At 36.7% G+C, this 19,383-nt stretch overlaps 1 protein-coding gene across 2 annotated transcripts in view; it reads right to left on the reverse strand.

The window, feature by feature from the left end:
• ZNF345 (zinc finger protein 345) overlaps window positions 1-17,441 on the reverse strand; it is a 29,103-nt gene extending 11,662 nt beyond the window's left edge. The window contains exons 1-2 of one of the 2 annotated variants that reach the window (XM_079119963.1): window positions 17,376-17,441; window positions 16,434-16,508 (exon numbers count right to left, since the gene is read on the reverse strand). The gene's annotated coding sequence lies outside the window, so the exon portion shown is untranslated. Of the gene's footprint in view, window positions 1-16,433; window positions 16,908-17,375 lie in introns of those variants that run through there. The other variant, XR_013760585.1, reaches the window with a different exon arrangement.
• Window positions 17,442-19,383: the final 1,942 nt, after the last annotated feature.

Genomic DNA, 19,383 nt, shown 5'->3' on the forward strand with positions numbered 1-19,383 from the left:
ATACTACAGTGATGCAGCCACATCAACGTTCATAGCTGCTCAATTCACAATAGCCAGATTGTGGAACCAACCTAGATGAATGGATAAAGAAACTGTGGTATATATATATATATACAATATATATTACTCAGCCATAAAGAATATTACTCAGCCATAAAGAATAATAAAATTATGGCATTTGCAGGCAAATGGATGAAATTGGAGAATATCATGCTAAGTGAGATAAGCCAATCTCAAAAAACCAAATGACGAATGATCTCGCCAAGAAGCAGATGATGATACATAATGGAGGGTGGGAGGGAGGTAAGAATGGAGGAAGGAGGGACTATATAGAGGGAAAGAGGGGTGGGGGGAAGGAAAAAAATAACAATGAATCAAACACAATTACCCTATGTAAATGTATGATTACACAAATGGTATGCCTCTACTTCATGTACAAACAGAGAAATAAGTTGTACCCCATTTGTTTACAATAAATAAAAAAGTTCCTAACTTCTTTTACATCTCCCTATCCCTTCAACCTTCATTCTTCCAGCACCTTTCTCCATATTCTTTGGTTTGTATGTGGTTTCTCAGTTAACACATAGCTAATAGCTCTTATTTTTCTTATGTTTTTAACTGCTTAGGTCTATTTGCACGTAAGGGTGAAAATTCATTTGATGGAAATACTTGTGTATATTTAAAGACCCAATTGTTCATCTGGAGCTTGTATGTTCAAGAATGATTAATCTGTATAAACAAACTGATTACTATAGTCATTACAAAAAAAAAGAACAAATCAACCAAGTCCAAGAGAATTAAAGAGGAAATTATGCACAAAAGACCTGAAGCTAGAAAGCATAAAGATAAATAATGACTAACTTAACAAACTTAAGGAAGGTAAAAATTAAATCAAGGTAAGGAAAAATAAGAAGGGGATAATTTATGACACAGAAGCCCAGAAAGTCTTAAGAAATGGGGACACTAAGTATCTATGAAAATCTACCACTCAATGTATAAAAAGTTACATCAACTTCTTAGCACCCACTCTAAAATACATATATTTGCACTCCCAATACATCCCAATATATTATTATTCACACCAGTCAAGATACAGAAACCTAAGGGTCCATAAATTGATGAATGAAAAAAGAGATTTCATATATATACATATATTAGAAAAATACATTAGTACTATATGTATTATGTGTGTATAGAATATAGAGACCTTGAAAATGGAAGTGATCACATCATTTACTGCTACAACATGGACAAACCTGAAAAACATGCTCAGTAAAATAAGCCAGCAATGAAAAACACTGCATAATCTCACTTAGATGTGTATTCTAAAATTTTAAAAAACAGAATACACAGGGGCTGGGGTTGTGGCTCAGTGGTAAAGCACTTGCCTAAGCATGTGTGGGGCAATGGATTCAATTCTCAGCACCACATGAAAAAATAAGTGGCAGTATCGTTCATCTGCCACTAAAAATATTTAAAAAACAAACAGCGGAAAACAGAAATATAGAATAAAACTGGTTTACCAGGAATTGTGGGAACAGGAATAGGAAGATGTAAGTCAACAAATACAGTTACACATAAGATGAATAACTCTAGAGATGTAATGTACAACATGAGGACTACAGTTATAATATTGTATTTTGGATTTTTGCTGAGTAGATTTTAGGTGTTGCCACAAGTGAAACAGATTATACACATTAAAAATATACTTCCCAAGCCCCAAGAAAAACAAAACAAAAAAACAGGCAAATATCATCAGATATTTGAGGAAAGCCTATGATATTAAGAAAATTGAGGGGCTGGGGAGATAGCTCAGCTGGTAGAGTGCTTGCCTCGTAAGCACAAGGCCCTAAGTTCGATCCCCAGTACCGCCAAAAAAAAAAAAAAGAAAAAGAAAGAAAGAAAAGAAGAAGAAAAAGAAAAAAGAAAATTGAACAAAAAAATCAAGGAACTCACAGAAGGGGGACTATATAAGGAAAGAAAAGAAACTTTAGAAACCACCATTAATATCCACACAGGGATGTGAGAAGCTATTTCAGATACAAGAGTAGGAAAACTTGAAAGGAATATTGGGCTGGGGCTATAGCTCAGTTGGTAGAGTGTGTGCCTTACACGCACAAGGCCCTGGGTTCAATCCTCAGCACCACTTAAAAAAAAAAAAAAGGGAAAAAAAGGAATATTAAGCACAAAAAATGTGTTCTTAGAAAATGGAAATATAAAGTGGGAATCAAAACAAATCATTAAAAGACAAAGAAATTTCTCCTAAAAATAGGACGAAATTATTTATTTTTATTTTTGCAGTGCTGGGGATTGAACTTAGGGTCCTAGGCATGGAAGGCAAGTGCTCTATCTCTGAGCTACATCCCCAACCCTTTTATTTTTAATATTGACACAGAGTCTTGCTAAGTTTCTAAGGCTGGCTGTGGACTTGTGATCCTCCTGTCTCAGCTTCCTGAGTCACTGGGATTACAAGTGTACTCCACCATCCCTGGCTCGGCCTAGGATCATTTTTAAAAGTAATTTAAAACATCTACCAAATATGAAGCAGGTGCTAAAAGAATGAAGGAATCTGAAAATTACCAGTTTGAAATCACCAGCAAATAATTCAGGCAAGAATTCTAAATGGCTTCTAAAACCAGAAAGTGGATGCTGTTGGAAAAAAGGATACTCACTTGATCTCATAGTATCAATCTATGGATTATAAAAGGAATTTATATACCTTTATACTGGAAAGATATTGGCACACACCACTATTACCATAAGTAATAAAATTGGCATCACTTGTAGACCATGAGGTTATGTGCTTTCTGATGTAATAGAATAAATCACCTATGTGATACACTTGCCAAAAAAATTAAACCAGCATCTGAGCCTTCTATTCATGAGAAAGCCAGCAGACAAATCAAGATGTGGGACATCCTGTGAAACAATTGTCCTGAACTCCCCCCAACAACAAAAAAGAGAGTCCAGTCTAGTTTTAAAAGAGACTAAGGAAACTCAACAACTAAAAGCAATATATGAATTTGGACTATAGATCAAATAACTGAGTAAAACAAATAACAATACACACACACACACACACACACACACACACAAAGCTTTAAAAGAAGATATTTGGGGAGATACTGAAGATATATGAACATGAAGTATTTGAGATGATATTAGTGAGTTAATATTCATTTTCATAGGTCATTTAGGTTTTTTCTTTCATTACATCTCCAGCCCTTTTAATTTTTTATTTTGACAAAGAAAGCAAGGCTTCACCACATACTAAATACTGCTGGCATTGTTATCATAAATGTCCTAGCCTCCAGAACTGTAGAAATAAATTTCTGTTTGTAAGCTCCCTAGTTTATGGGTTTTTGTTGTAGTGGCCCAGATGAACAAGGGTATGTGGCATTCACCAGAATATTCTTTCAATTTTTCTTCATCTTGAAAATTTTCAAAGAAAACAAAATAAAGATTGTTCTAAAAAGCAGCATTTAAGAAAAATTCCCAGAAGTTAAGAATATGAATCCCTGAATTTAATGGATCTACTTGGCACCTAGCACAAAGAATAGAAACTATTCACATTAAGATATATTTTCAGCTCCTGGGGCTGTGGCTCAGTGGCAGAGCACTTGCCTAGCTTGTGTGAGGCATTGGGTTTGATTCTCAGTACCACATATAAATAAATGAATAAAATAAATGTTCATCAACATCTAAAAAAGTATTTTAAAAATATTTTCATTAGGTTTTATGTCACAGGGGACAAAGAAAAGACCCTAAAGGGAATGAAAATGGCTTTAGAACCCTGAAAAAAAAAAAAAAAAAACTCTGTAAGACAGATTTGTAACTTGAAAAGCCTGAGGGAAGACCCTGCACAAAACTCAAAGTAGATCCAGGACCTAGGCATTAGACAGAGACCCTGCACCTAATAGAAGGAAAAACAGGCCCAAATCTTCATCACATTGTTTTAGGAATTGAATTCCTAATGTGCAAGAAATAAAATCAAGAATCAGTACAAACTGAAAAACTTCTTCACAGCAAAGGAAACAAACAAGAACACGGAGAGAGAGCCTACAGAATGAGAGAAAATCTTTGCCACCTGCACCTCATATACAGCATTAATCTCCAGAATATATAAAGAACTCAAAAAACTTAACACCAAGAAAAAAATAACCCAATCAATAAATGGGCAAAGGAACTGAACAGACACTTCACAGAATAAATGTGATCAGTCAACAAATATGAAAAAACATTCACTATCTCTAGCAATTAGAGAAATGCAAATTAAAACAACACTGAGATTTCATCTCACTCCTGTCAGAATGGTAATAATCAAGAATATAAGCAACAGTAAATGTTGGCGAGGATGTGGGGGAAAAGGTACACTCATACACTGCTGCTGGGACTGCAAATTGGTGCAACCACTCTGGAAAGCAGTGTGGAAATTCCTCAGAAAACTTGGAATAGAACCACAATTTGCCCCAGCATAAACCCAGAGGACTTAAAATCAGTATACTATAGTGATGCAGCTACATCAATGTTTATAGCAGCTCATTTCACAATAGCTAAGCCATGGTACCTAGATGACCTTTGACAGATGAATGGATAAAGAAAATGTGGTATATAAATATACAATGGAATATTCTCAGCCATAAAGAAGAATGAAATTACGGCATTTGCTGGTAAATGGGTGGAACTGGAGACTATCATACTAAGGGAAATAAGCCAATTCCAAAAAACCAAAGGTTCTCTCTGATATTCAGATGCTAACTCACAACAGGTGCGGGGAGGGAGAGAGGTTCACCAGATTGGGAGGGGGAAGGGGGCATGGGAATGGGAAAGAGAGTAGAATGTATCAGATATAACTTTCCTATGTTCATATATGAATACACAACCAGTGTAACTCCACATCATGTACAACCACAGAAATGGGAAGTTATACTCCATGTATGTAAAATATGTCAAAATATATTCTATTGTCATGGATAACTAAAAGAACAAATAAAAATTTTTATAAAAAGCCTGAGAGGGGTTGGGGTTGTAGCTCAGTGGTGAATCAATTGCCTCTGGTGTGAGGCACTGGGTTTGATCCTTTGCATCACAAAAAAATAAATAAAATAAAAATAGTGTGTCCATCTACAACTATTTTTTTAAAAAAGCCAAGGAAAGATACTTTCAATATAGAATTCCATGTCCTGTCAAATCATAACAGTTGTAAAAGCACATAACAGTTGTAAAAGATATTCTGGAACCCATTCAATTCAGTTCACATTCATCCTTCTTTACTTGCTACCTCTATCAATTAGAGGGCATAAACCAAGAAATAGGAAGGCATGGAATCCAAGAAATAAATAAAACAACACAGAAGCAGAGTACTGAATTTTATTTTATTTTTTTGTACTGGGGATTGAACCCAGGGGCACTCAATCACTGAGTCACATATCCAGTCTTTTTTTGTATTTTATTTAGAGCAGGGCCTCAGTGAGTTGCTTAGGGCCTCACTAAATTGCGGAAGATGGCTTTGAACTCGTGATCCTCCTGCCTCAGTCTCCTGAGCCACTGGAATTACAGGCATGCACCACCATGCTTGGGGAGTACTGATTTTTTTAAAGGCAAATTTTAGAAGAATATTGCATATGCAGTTGTCAGAGAAAAGCAATTGTAGGAGGAATGTTTCTCAACACAGGCAACTGACAACATTGGGAAAAGATTTTCTTGCAGACTTTGAATATAAATTAGTGATTTATGAACAACCAGGCATCACTCTCCCTTTTTTCTTAAAAAAAAGTAATATTAACTGCACAGAAAACAATGTTGTACAACAATGTAATCATAATTTATAGTTCAGCTATAATAAAATAAAACCAGCCACCAAAAGTTAAAAGGTATTTGTAAAATATAAATTAAACATCCAAGAAATAACATCCAAAAAATAGAGATTTCTCAGATCAGTAATAAAAAATTAAACCGTGGAAAAGAATAAATAGGAAGACATCTGATGTGTAATAATGTGTCAGGTCTTTGAAGTTCCTAGAGCTGGTTCTTCATATACAGAGTTTCCACAATCCTTGGAATTTCCCCCATGATAACAGTGTCCTTGTTCCTAGATCACACTTGAGTCTATAATCAGGAAAACTCCCTAGGTAACATCAGAATTAGGGTTAGTCATCAGAAAGACTTTAAGCCAGCCCAATCTCTGTGGAACAGGGTGAGGCTGGAGTCTGAGTTCAATTATGTGGCCACTCATGCCTACGTAATGAACTTCCAATAAAAACTAGTGGCACTCTGTGGACCTACTGATGTGGTGAAAGGAAGACATGCCTAACTTCACAAGGAAAGGGCATGTAAGCTGTGTTTAGATCCTTTCCACACCTTGCTTTATAGGTGTCTCTTCATTTGGCTATTCCTGATTTGAATCTTTATCATAAAACTGTAAATTGAAGTATAATGCTTTTCAGAATTCTGTGAGGCATTGTAATAAATCACTAAAGGTGAGGAAAGCAGTCATTGAGACCTCCTGAGTTTGTAGTCAGTTGATCTAAGTAGAGGTGGATTTATTAGGGACCATGTGAACTCTTAATCCTGTAGAATGTGACACCCTAACTTTGAATGGTTAGTGCTAGAAATGAAATGCAATATACAAGTTGGGGTTTAAATAGAATAACATTCCGTGTTCACAAGATTGGAAGACTTAATACTGTTAATATGGAAGTGCTCCCAAAGTGATCTACAGATTCAATGGAATCTCTATCAAATTTTCAATGGCCTTTGGAGATACACAAAAGGCAATATTTGCATTCATGCGGGATTCCAAATAGCAACACAGTATTTTTTTAAAAGTCTTAATTTTAAAACTCACTTCCATAAAGCTATGGTAATCAAAACAGTAAGGCTGCCATAAAGATAGACATAAAGACCAACAAAATAATAAAATGATGGATCCAAAAATAAACACAAATAGCTATACCTAATTGATTTCCAGTAAGGATAACAGATCTACGCAATGGGGAAGAAAATCTACAAATGGTGCTGGGATACCTGGATAAACACATGCAAGAGAATGAAATCAGACTCCTATATGAATTCAAAATGGATTCATAACCTAAATAGAAGAACTAAATCACAAAACTCTTCTCAAGAAAATAAAAGGATTTATCAATCTTATGACCCAGGATTTGGCAATGGACTGAGATCTGATACCAAAAGCAAAAGCAATGAAAAAAATTACATAAATTTGAATTCATTAAAGTTAAAAGTTTTGTGCTTCACATCATTACAGGGTTTTTTTTTTAACTGACTGATGCAAACTTTCTAAAAACCAGAGAGCTGATTGTTGTATATTATAAATACACTAAATGCCACTGGACTATACATTTGTAAATGGCTAATTATATCATATGTGACTTGATCATAAATAAATTTGAAAGGAAAAAAAGAGAAAAGGAACCAAAAGATAAAGGAACAGATGTTCAGTTTTATTGGTAATTGTGATGATGCAAATTACAACCAAAATGAGATATCACTAAGTGTACTAGATAGATAAAAAGGTCAATGACTCCAAATGTTTGTAAAGGTGTAGAACAATGGGCAAACATATACCATTGGAAGTAGAAACTTATACCACCACTTTGAAAGAGTTTAGCATTTTCTAGGTTAACATGCATATTCCTGTGGATTCAGGAATTCCTCTGCTAGGAGAAAATGTGACCTAGAATGTTCATATCATAAAACTAAAAAGTTAGAAACCTAATTATCCATGAAAAATATATTGTATAAAATACATAAATATAGGGCTGTGGTTGTGGCTAAATAATACAGCACTCACCAAGCATGTATAAGGCATTGGGCTTGATCCTTTGTACCACATAAAAATAAAAAAATAAAAGTACTGTATCCATCTATAACTAAAACAAATTTTAATACATGTATATATATATATATATAGTCATGAAGTTTATGAAATAACATGGCAGTGAAAATGAACAAAATACATCTAAATTATTCAACATGAATTAATTAAAAACTATTAAACTAAAGGTAACAAAAGGATAGTATGATTCAATTTATATAAAGTTTCAAGGCAGGCAAAACTAAAATATTCTTTAAAAAGTCATATAAACACAGCCACACCAATGTTTATAGCAGCTCAACTCATAGTAGCTAAACTATGGAACTAACCAAAATGTCCTTCAACAGATGAATGGATAAAGAAAATGTGGTATATACACAATGGAATATTACTCAGCCTTAAAGAAGAATGAAATTATTAGTCAGTAAATGGATGGAACTAGAGAATATCATGCTAAGTGATATAAGCCAATCCCCCAAAGTCCAAATGTTTTCTCTGGTAAGTGGATGCTGATACACAGTGGGGAATGGGTAGGGAAGAATGAAGGAACTATGGATTGTGCAGAGGGGAGTGAAGGGAGGGGTGAGGCATTGGGGATGGGAAGGCCAGTAGAATGAGACAGACATTACCCTATATACATGCATGAAAAAAAAATTTTTTTTAAATATCACTATCAGGGCTGGGGTTGTAGCTCAGTGGTAGAGTGCTTGCCTGGCAGATGTGAGGCACTAGGTTCAATCCTCAGCACCACATAAATATAAATAAGCAAAATAAAGGTAAAAAAAAAATGCTGAAAAAAATTTTCAATATCACATATTATTTTACCAAGATTATTCTGAAATGTTCACATTTTTCCTGTTCCCAAATGAAACTGATGTATACTTACAAAGAATTTAAAAAAAGGAAGAATAGTTACTTTGGATTAGGTAGAGGGGAGTGAAGGGAGGGGAAGGGATGTGGGGGAAGGGATGACAGTAGAGTGAAACAGGCATTATTACCTCACGTACATATATGACCGCATGACTGATGTGATCCTACAATATGTATAATCAGAAAAATGAAAGATTATACTCTATTTATGTATGATCTATCAAATGTGTAAGTGTATTCTACTGTCATGTACAACTAATTAGGATAAAATTAACAAATTTAAAAAAAGAAGTCATATAAAGTTGATGAAAAAATTTAAAACAACAGGAATGGTTTTTACAAAAGTCAGCTTCCTAGTTAGACCTCAGTGAGAAATGAAAGTGATTAATTGGTTGGAGCAGGCAGAGAGCTATCAGGTACCAACAATGTTGCATTGCTTTAAACTTCATGGTGGCAGCAGCACCCAGCCACTTCTGGTGGTTTTGCAGCAAATGCTTCTGGTAGGACATCTCTTTTTATCCTAGAGGGTGAATTTCTGGCAAGTTTTAGAAAGCATATTTCCAGTAGGACCACAGTATGGACAGGACTTATGTCAGGTAAAGCGAGGCATGTACAGTGCAAAACTTAACTAGGCACTCACTCTAAAATGCCAGCCCTACACTTATGACCCTGAAAATGAGTGTCTTAAAAGGAAGGGCTCAGAGTGCCAAGATGGAGGTACTCACTTTCAGGGTCATGCAAGTGTAGTGTTGACACCTGAGAGTGCTTTAAGTTTAGCACCCTAGGTGTCTTAGTGGCCTCACCGTAGTCCTAGTCCTTTACTATAGTAACTACTCAGCCATTCAGGGAGCTACATGTCTGCTCTGTCCAAAATAAACTGGATATTATCTCCAGGAGGGCCTCTTTCTCAGGTGCTCTATATCTGCCATTAGAAGTATTAGCCGGTCTTTATATCTGATATTTCTACATGCCTTAGAGGGTTTTTTTTTTTTTCTTTGTAACCAATACTTTACTACTCCAGTTCCATTATAGTTAATAATTTAAATACTATATTTTGAAGTTCAATTTCTGTGTGTTTAACTAGAAAAAATTAATACTTAAAGTGGTCTCAGGAACAGGCCTGTAAAGATGGGATTCTGGAATTAGTTTGGTCATGCCCTTTAGACATGCCTTGAATCTTTGCTACACTCCACTGTTCCATCCTTTTTATTAACATCTGGCTTGAGTACAATGCAGAGTTCCATGCCAGTCCGATTTGGGACATAGTAGTTATGCATGGTATACAGTAATGTTTCAATGAATCAAGCTATGGTTGATTGTAATGAAATGGCATGAGAACCAAATGGGTGCTATACTTGACAGTTAAGGCAGTGATAATGACTTTACAAGGACCATGGGGTGAGATAGTTTCATTTGTATCCACTTGAGCACTTACAAAGAGAAATTACAAACTCAGATCTGTTAACTCTCAAGTTAGTTTGGTGACCAGAGAATTTGTATGAAAATCCTAAATGAAACTCTCATTTCCTGTAGTCATACAGGCTGATACTGCTGAAAACTCAAATGAAAATTGTCCTCATAGCTGAACTGTGATGACAATCAAATTCACAATTTTACCATATTTTTCATATGAAGGTTGGGGAACTGAATGATACCTTGAAATATGGATTTGGCTGGGATCCAGATGAAACTGACACTTGAAACCCCTAAATTACTTTGCAATCCAATTTCTAAGAGAGAATAGTTTCCTCTGATTGGAAACCCAATGATAACATTACTTAGAGTAGAACTTTCAAAAGGTATGCTCATTCTCTGCAAGATCCACGAGAATCATTCTGTTGCTATGCTAAGGGTCCAATCTCAGCATAAGGCAGAGACAAGTACATACTATGATCAAAGAGAAAATAACTTACAATATTAGTTTTTCCTGTTAGGTCTGCCATAACAAAATACCACAAACTCTATTGCCAAAACAAGAAATGTGTTCACAGTTCTGGAAGTAGAAGTCCAAGATCATGGAGACAAGTTTTGGCAGGTTTAGGTTCTGAGGTCTCTCTCCTTGGCTTCCAGATGGGCACTTTCATGCTGTGTGCTTACATGGTCTTTCCTCTGCATGTGAGCATCCCTAATGTCTCTTCGTGTGTCCAAGTTTCCTCTCTTACAATGATACCAATCAGATCAGATGAAGGTTCACCTCAGTGGTCTCATTTTAATATAACCACCTCTTTAAAGGGCCTGTTTTCAAATAGTCACATTCTGAAGTACTGGGGTTTAATTCTTCAATATATGAATTTCCAGAAACAATTCATTCCATACATCTCACAAAAACAAGGGTTGTAGGAGCAGAGTGATACTGCTTTAACTGTACTTTTTTGTGTAGTTTTAACATTCACAATACTATTAATGTCTTACATAATCATACAAGCAAATCAACAATACAGAAATAAAAAATAAAGTCAGACAACACAAATGGTAACAAAGGAACCCAAGTATATTTCTAACAAATATCACAACTACCCTGGGGAAAAAAATGAATCCAAGTAAATTTGAACATAGTCTCAGTTTTATACCTTGTTTGAAGACACAGAGAAGAATAAATAAATAGTGAGCTCAAATTAGGATTTTGGTTTTTACTAACGTATGGATTAGCATTCTGAAACTATATTTTTGTATAGTCTAGAACTGAACAAATTCTAAAAATAATGGTAAAGATAATGAGGACAATCACAGCCAGGATTTTAGCTCCTGGAGAAGGGAGATACAAAGGTAGAAGAGGTAAAGACTAGAATGAATCCTATAATCCTATTATCTACATCCTGGTTTCTGAATATTCTTCATTGCAAGGAAATAGCTCTTTAGAGGAAAAGTTCATTCCAACCTGGAAGAAAGAGAGTAGTATTTAGAAATGATCTTGCAACATCTTAGCATGCCAGGATGTAAGGGAATACTCAAAGAATCATGGAGACAAGTTAAAAAGACAGAGAAGCCTCAATGAGTTCCCACTGACCAAATCTAGGAAAATTTGAATAAGAAAATAAATAGTAACAGGGACAACTCAGTGAATAAAAATCTATGAATTCACACTGACATCAACAAATTAATAAATAAGTAGTGGAGAAGTGAAAGCTCTTCTTTATAGTAAAATGCCAACTAGTTAATATGGATAAAATATTGGAGATTAAAAAAAGAACTTTCCATTTTGAAAACATCATAGTAAAACAGATCCAGACAATAGTTACAAATGGATATTAAACTAGTGGGTGAAAGTTTAGTGGAAAGTTATTTCTATATTTTCAAAGCATCTCCCCATATATCACCTACTAATTGAAAACAAATACTAATATTATGGTGAAGAACTATGGTATTTACCACCTTAAGCAATTATCAAAGTTAACATACGCAAAAATGGAAGAAGCCAACATCATGTATCTTCTAATGTGATGTGCTGAGAACAAAGCATCACATTTGCGACAGTCCTGCCACAGAATAAATGACCTGAATGTAAATATGAAGAATCGTAGGACGAACTGAAATGAAGGGAAATTTTACAAAATAACCAGATTATCCCTTTCAAAAATGTCAAGGTCATGAAAGACTAGGAAAGAGAGAGCAACTCTTCCAAATTAAAGGTTAGAGAGACATGATAAGTAAATTGAATATGTGATCACAGACTGGATCTTGGACATTGTGTAGGACAGAGAGTAGGATAATGTGCTATAAAACATTATATGGATGAGTGAAAAACATTTAAATATAAATTATGGGTTAGATAACAGTATCATAGTTTCTTATTTTGATAACTATGGTTATGTAAGTGAATATTTAAAATTTTTTTTACTTGTAGATGGACACAATACCTTTATTTTATTTATTTTTGTATGGTGCTGAGGATCAAACCCAGTGCCTCACACATGCTAGGTAAGTGTACGACCACTGAGCCACATCCCCAGCCCTGTAGGTGAATATTCTTGTTCTTAAATAATTATACACTGAGGTGGTAAAGGGAAAAGGGGGAAAAATGTCTACACTTTATTCTCAAATGGTTCAGATAAAACTTGTGTTTTGTGTGTATTTGTGTGTGTGTGTGTGTGTGTGTGTGTGTGTGTGTGTGTGTGTGTGTATGTGTGGAGAAACAGATACAAAGAGTAAGAGTACATGCAGGAATGCTAATGCTAATAATCCAATATGTAACAATCGTGAATATGAGTAACCGGTACAAAAGAATACTCAATACCAGGTCTTACAACTTATGCAAGTTTGAAATTTAATCAAAATTAAAATTTAATCAAAGTGATCAAGACAAAATACACTCCTATGTAATTATAATTCTCATGTTACATATAAAACTAAATGGAAATACAGACTTCCTAGAAATGAATTTAAAAGGAGACCAATATATCAAAAATCAAACTCAGGGAAACTGTGAAATAAAACCATAATTAATAGAACTAAATACCTTCAAAAAAGGAAAATAAAGGAGGAGTGGCAGGATAACATGTATAAAGAGCTCTTACTGGGCTAGAGTTGTAGCTCAGTGGTAGAATGCTTGCCTAGCACATGTGAGGCACAGGGTTTGGTCCTCAGCCTCACCAAAAATAAATAAATAAAATAATAATAATAAAATAAAATAGAGGTATTGTGCCCATCTATAACTAAAACTATTTTAAAAAAAAACCCTTTTACCCACAGTTTTATCTTATCCTAGTAACTTGATTGTTGTCTGAAAGGTCCAACACTTTAGAGCTCAAGAATGAACTGAGGAAAACTGAATGTTTTGGTTCTGCTCAACTATAAGCTGAAGCTGTTGTTCTTGGGAAAGAACATGGTGCATATAAACAGAATTCATGTTCTATGGGACATTAGCAAGTGAATTTTCAAAACTTTTCTCTTATAACCTAGCTGTTCAAGTTAGCAGATAGTCATTTCAGTTTTTCTATCAAATCTGCTTTTCTTGAAGGCAAAGGAGGGAAAGAGAGTAATAAAAGAAAGAAGAAAAGAAGGGAAACTTGTCATAGTTCCTTATTATAAAAAACAGGCTAAATTTTCTATGTTGATCATTATCTGAAGTGTTCAAATTCCTGACAATCAATACAAAAGCTGTACAAAATGATACTTAGTTGTCTAGAACTATGTACAGAAGATAAGCATGACCTTGTTGAAAAACATTTAGAAGACCCCAATCAACTGAGAGCTTTATATTACTGGAGGAATCCCCAAATTTCCACCCATCCAATTCTGTCCATATACATACAATACAATTCAATCAAAATCCCAAGAGATGTTTGGTGGAACCAAGACAATTCAAGAATTTATATGGAAATACAAGGGAAAACAAATGGCTAAGATATTGCTGAGGAAAAAGAAGATGAGAGGACTTATTCCAATATAAAATTACAGTCAATAGAGTAGTGTGGTATTACTGCAAGGAGAGACAGACAGACCAATGGGACAGACTACAGAATTGAAAGATAGACATAGATATTTACAGTCACTTAATTTATTACTAAATTGGCACTTCTTATCAGTGCAGAAAAGATACATTTTTAAATAATATGATACTGCTACACCTGAATTCCCACATTGGGGGAAAGAAGAAATTGAGTCCTTCCCTACAGAAACTAATAAATGTTAAAGTAATAAACTAGAAAGTTTTTAGAAGAGAACATGAACTCTTCCTTATTTCAAGGTAGAAGAAAATTTCTAAAGGACTAATCACAGGAAAAGACTTCATTATATCAAAACCCAGAACTTCAACAAAAGAGAACAACAAATAGTGAAAAACTGAGCCAAGCAGGATAAAACATCACATATATAACTGACAAAAGGCTAATATACTGAAAACATAAACACATATGTGAGTCTCTTTCTCTCTCTTACACTTACACACGCACACGCACACGCACACACACACACACACACACACACTCTCTTGTATCAGAGAAAAACAACCCCATTAATAACTGGCAAAGTGGGGCACAGTGGTGGTTTACACCTTTAATTCCCAGCTACTCAGAAGGCTGAGGTAGAAGAATCCCAAGTTCAAGGCCAGCCTTGAACTTAGCTAGACCCTACTTCTAAATAAAGTAAGAAGGGTTGGAGGTGTAGCTTGGTGGTAAAGCAGCCCGGGGTTCAATTACTACTACTAGTACTACTACTGTTACTGATAATAAGAACAATTTAATCATAATAACAGATGACAATAAAAGGTTACAAACTGACAAAATACTTGGAGGAGCATTTCAGAAAAAGAGGATGTTCTAATGCCCAAGAACCACTACTGAATTTCACTAATAATGAAAGAAATATAAAATAATGTGTTAATATTAGACACTGCAATATGGGAAAAATTGAAAAGTAAGACAATACCAACAGCTGGAATACATATGGAGCAAAAGGAATCCCTATAAACTGGTGCACAGTATCTTGAGAGAAAACTTTGGCACTGCCTAATAAAATTGAAGATATACCAATCCTTTGCAACAGCAATTTAATCCTAAGTATATATGCTACAAGAAGGAAGCACAAATGCACATATTACTTGTGTGAATCAAAAATCAGAATTTACTTGTCTACTAAGTGTAGAATGGATAAGTCAATTATAATATGCATATAGAGGGTATAGTATATATACAACAGTATTAAAATGAGCTGCGGTTTCTTTTTAATTTTTTATTTTAAAAAACACTAAGCTTTTCTGCTTATACACATCTAAAAACCCCATAAAAACCAACCCTATATGGTACAGGGCATCATATACAGGTATTAAAGTTCTAATGAAAGGCAAAGAAATGATCATAGTGATTATCAGTATCAGAACACAATGTGTTTATGATTGTATATGGGGTAAATGAGGGGCTTTTTCAGTGAGGACTGTTTTCTATTTCTTGACCTCAGTATTACTTGAATATGTCTTCATAATTAATTGTTAAACTACACCCACGGGTGTTTTATATCATTTCTGTATATAATTTGGAAGAAAATAAAACAAGCATTCAGATAAGTATTATGTACCTCAAAGTGTTTTCGAAATTAAGCCATGTGGAAAAATAGTTGAATATGATTACATGTGAAAATGCAGGATATGCTGCAAAGTAAATGTGTAAATTCAAGTTTTCAAAACTTTATTTGTGTGTGTGTATGTGTAAGGGCCTGCCTCACATTGAATGAGGCCATGGACCTGAGGCACTGCAAACATACACATACACACAAAACCAAACCAAAGAAAAGTTTTAAAAATTGTATGTTATACATGCACATAAAATGTACTGGCAAGGATATATTAAAACTCATTGATTTTAATTCACTAGGGATATCTGTACTTTTGAAAATATTTCAAATAATCATGTTTTGCTTTTATAATAATAGAAAAACATTACTTAAAAAATACAGCAGAAGGGCTGGGGCTGCAGCATAGGGGTAGAGTGCTTGCCCAGTACATGTGAGGCACTGGACTTCATTCTTAGCACCACAAAAAAGAAAAAAAAAAAAATATATATATATATATATATATGTATATCTATAAAATAAAGGCATGCTGTTCACCTACAACTACCAAAAAAATTTTAAAAAAAGATGAAGTAGTTAAAACCAACTGACAATCGGAAAATCTGAGTGGTGGGGAACAGAGGTTGGAGTATGGAGACACCAGTTTTTCAAAGAGAAAACTATAGGAACCATGTTACCTAAAGGGCAAGAAGTCTCAAGAGAACAGGAAATGATCCGCTACCTTTCAGGTGCCTTGTGGATGTTCAACAGCTGTTCTTGATTCCTCTCTGGAGGCCTCTATCCAAGCAGGGCAGAGCTGGGGAAAGAAAAAGGAGTCAGGAAACACCAGAGTCTTCTGGGAGTCAGATGGATCATTTCAGAGGTCAGTTTAGGTCAGTCCCGATTGTCCCACGCATACACTTTGGTCAGAGAAATTTGAGCATTAGAGAAAATCAAGGTTACTGCACTTCTGGGCAGAATTTGTCTCTGAACTGACAATTCTGGCTGGAGTCACAGAAGCATAAAGACGCCCAACTTACACAGTGGCCATAAGGACACACTGTTAAAAACACACACCAAGGGACACACGTCAGAGGTACCCAAACCTAAAAGCAATGGGCCGCACGCACACACACACACACACACGCACACACACACACACACAATCTCAAATACCACGGAGACACACACAGTCACATGGCGGGGTCCACAGGAACCTCGTACTTTCAATGCCATCCACCTAGGGAACACAGTGACACCAACAAATTCACCAGCACCCTAGCCAACGACATCAGAAACATACACACGGAGGAAAGCTACAAATCTCAGAGCCTCCGACACACCCACGCACGCAGTTCGGGAAACCGACATAAACACACATCTACCAAGCGGACAGGCGCTCACGGACCCTCACACGCGCTAACCATAATAAAACAAGTGGTCGCAATTAAACTCCACTCACACGCGCGATCATAAGGGCTAATCAAGTCCTGTGCCTTCCGCACAGGTCCGTCCACCACCGCACAGACACGCGCCCCTATAAAGACTCAGTAAGCATCATTCGCACACTCCTCACAGTCGCCCCTTCTCAGGCTTCCGGTCCCCCACACAAGCCTCACGGGCCAGGGCTTCAGAAACGCGGGGCTCGCAGCCGCCTCACCTATGCCCCCTCCGTTCTACTCACCTCCGATCCACTCCAGTCGGATATAGCCGAAGCCAGCTCTCACAAAGCCCTGAAGCCCTCTGCAAACCAGTGGGAAGATCCCGCCCAGGCCTCAGAACTAGTTCTCGCGGGAGGAAGGACTGGCCCTAGAGGCCTCTGGGAAGTGTAGTCCAGGAAAGGACAGACTGCTGAGTCATGCTCACATGCCTTCTAATGGTATGGCTAACCACAGGCTAAACCTGCTTGCAACCAAGCTGCTCAGAACCTTTCAAAATCCCTCAGCTGACAAGGACTCCCTGAAGCAAAGTTTGATCAGGCTCCTCTGAGCATCGTTTTTTTGCCTAGTCCTCCTTCTTCTCACTCCAGAAAGAATCTTACCAAGTCATTTTAACCAGAATCCTCACAACCCTTCAAGTTTCCCTAGTGCTTTGCCATCCACTAACCCCTCACCCTACCCGTGGGCTATAAATCCTAATTGACTATTGCAATATTTTGAAATTATTTTTAACATATGCATTTTAGTTGTCGATGGACCTTTATGTTTATTTATACGCGGTAGTGAGAACAGAACCTCACACATGCTAGGTAGGCCCTCTACCACTGAGCCCCAACCCCAACCCTGCAATCCTTTTTAAATTACGTCTTCCAAGTCTCTTCAATACGCCTAGTGCAGGACTGGGAATATAGCTCAGTTGGTAGAGCGCTTACCTTCCAAACGCAAGGCCCTGAGTTTGATCCTCAGCACCGCAAAAAGAAAGAAGAAAACCAACAATACCTCCAGTGGGATTTTTGTTTGACACAGCCCAGTCCAAGAGCATCTGCGTGCCCCAGGCTTCCACCACTCACGTGTGACATATTGTGCCGCAGGCCTGGGGCACAAAGGTTTCCCAGCACCGTGATGGGTGGGGCCAAAGCGGTCTGCACCTTCCAGATTCAGACTTGGCATCTTGGCTTCAGTGACCACGTTGGCAGAGCCGAGCTGCAGTTTGGGAATCCTGTTTCAAGCTGGCAGTGCGCAGAGGTTCTTAGGGCAGGCAGTAGTGGAGCGTGCCCACGGGCTGGGAGCGTGAACGCGAATGTGGGTGTGAGCTCATGCTGAGGCCTCTGACCACGAGGAAGCGTCTAGCAGGGTCTCGTACGTGAGAATGGGCAAAGGAAGGTCTGAGTGTGCTAGACCTTAGGGACTGCGTGGTGGGACTGGATTTGGGAGGAGGGGAATTAAAAAAAAAAAAAATGCATGAGAGTAACATGGATGTGTAAGTGAAAGGTGCAGCTTTGTGATGGTAGAGAATTGGAGAATAATATTGGGGATAGGAGATGGCACGGATCTGTGTGTGTGTGAGATAGAGTGTTCTTGAATGTGGATCACTGCATGGGTGGTTGAGATTGTGAGTGAAGAAATCTGAAACCTCTAAGTCTCATTTCATTTTCAAATTCTGACTGAATGTTTACTTCCTTGAGCTTCTACTTTAAGGGAGGAAACTATAAGATTGGTAATAAACAATCCATAGTTTTTTTTTTTTTTTTTTTTTTTTTGCGGTGCTGGGGATTGAACCCAGGGCCTTGTACTTGCAAAGAAATCACTCTACCAACTGAGCTATCTCCCCAGCCCCTCCATAGCATTTTTTATGTGAAAATTTAACACTAATAAATTTGTTCTAGAAAAAAATTTCAAAATCATTATGACTGTTTTTTAAAAAATTATTTTGAGACAGGGTCAGACTAAATTGCCTAGGATGGCTACTAATGTGTGAGTCTCCTCCCTCAGCCTCCTGAGTCGCTGGGATTTTAAGTGCAGGCCAAGGCCTCAGTTAGTATGATTTTTGGACAGGATTCCTGTTATATGTTATGTAAGCTCATGGCCCACAAATGATGGAGGCAGGAGAGGAGAAGCAAACCTCAGATCAACAAGCTCACCTTTATTCTGCAGCGAAGTCCATCGATGTGGCATGGTAGGGACCATTTTCTGGGGTGGAGCTGGCCCTGGGGTTACAGAAGGAGTCTGGATTTTATGATTTCATTGGAGACT

The sequence above is a fragment of the Sciurus vulgaris genome (assembly GCF_902686455.1).
Source record: "Sciurus vulgaris genome assembly, chromosome: 17".
Taxonomy (NCBI): Eukaryota; Metazoa; Chordata; class Mammalia; order Rodentia; family Sciuridae; genus Sciurus; species Sciurus vulgaris.